The sequence below is a fragment of the Haemorhous mexicanus genome, chromosome 22 (genome assembly GCF_027477595.1).
Source record: "Haemorhous mexicanus isolate bHaeMex1 chromosome 22, bHaeMex1.pri, whole genome shotgun sequence".
Classification (NCBI taxonomy): Eukaryota; Metazoa; Chordata; class Aves; order Passeriformes; family Fringillidae; genus Haemorhous; species Haemorhous mexicanus.
In genome coordinates this window covers 11,204-12,500 of record NC_082362.1, presented here as the reverse complement: position 1 = coordinate 12,500, position 1,297 = coordinate 11,204, and positions in this window count along the sequence as shown.

Genomic DNA, 1,297 nt, shown 5'->3' with positions numbered 1-1,297 from the left:
GTTAGGGTTAGGGTTAGGGTTAGGGTTAGGGTTAGGGTTAGGGTTAGGGTTAGGGTTAGGGTTAGGGTTAGGGTTAGGGTTAGGGTTAGGGTTAGGGTTAGGGTTAGGGTTAGGGTTAGGGTTAGGGTTAGGGTTAGGGTTAGGGTTAGGGTTAGGGTTAGGGTTAGGGTTAGGGTTAGGGTTAGGGTTAGGGTTAGGGTTAGGGTTAGGGTTAGGGTTAGGGTTAGGGTTAGGGTTAGGGTTAGGGTTAGGGTTAGGGTTAGGGTTAGGGTTAGGGTTAGGGTTAGGGTTAGGGTTAGGGTTAGGGTTAGGGTTAGGGTTAGGGTTAGGGTTAGGGTTAGGGTTAGGGTTAGGGTTAGGGTTAGGGTTAGGGTTAGGGTTAGGGTTAGGGTTAGGGTTAGGGTTAGGGTTAGGGTTAGGGTTAGGGTTAGGGTTAGGGTTAGGGTTAGGGTTAGGGTTAGGGTTAGGGTTAGGGTTAGGGTTAGGGTTAGGGTTAGGGTTAGGGTTAGGGTTAGGGTTAGGGTTAGGGTTAGGGTTAGGGTTAGGGTTAGGGTTAGGGTTAGGGTTAGGGTTAGGGTTAGGGTTAGGGTTAGGGTTAGGGTTAGGGTTAGGGTTAGGGTTAGGGTTAGGGTTAGGGTTAGGGTTAGGGTTAGGGTTAGGGTTAGGGTTAGGGTTAGGGTTAGGGTTAGGGTTAGGGTTAGGGTTAGGGTTAGGGTTAGGGTTAGGGTTAGGGTTAGGGTTAGGGTTAGGGTTAGGGTTAGGGTTAGGGTTAGGGTTAGGGTTAGGGTTAGGGTTAGGGTTAGGGTTAGGGTTAGGGTTAGGGTTAGGGTTAGGGTTAGGGTTAGGGTTAGGGTTAGGGTTAGGGTTAGGGTTAGGGTTAGGGTTAGGGTTAGGGTTAGGGTTAGGGTTAGGGTTAGGGTTAGGGTTAGGGTTAGGGTTAGGGTTAGGGTTAGGGTTAGGGTTAGGGTTAGGGTTAGGGTTAGGGTTAGGGTTAGGGTTAGGGTTAGGGTTAGGGTTAGGGTTAGGGTTAGGGTTAGGGTTAGGGTTAGGGTTAGGGTTAGGGTTAGGGTTAGGGTTAGGGTTAGGGTTAGGGTTAGGGTTAGGGTTAGGGTTAGGGTTAGGGTTAGGGTTAGGGTTAGGGTTAGGGTTAGGGTTAGGGTTAGGGTTAGGGTTAGGGTTAGGGTTAGGGTTAGGGTTAGGGTTAGGGTTAGGGTTAGGGTTAGGGTTAGGGTTAGGGTTAGGGTTAGGGTTAGGGTTAGGGTTAGGGTTAGGGTTAGGGTTAGGGTTAGGGTTAGGG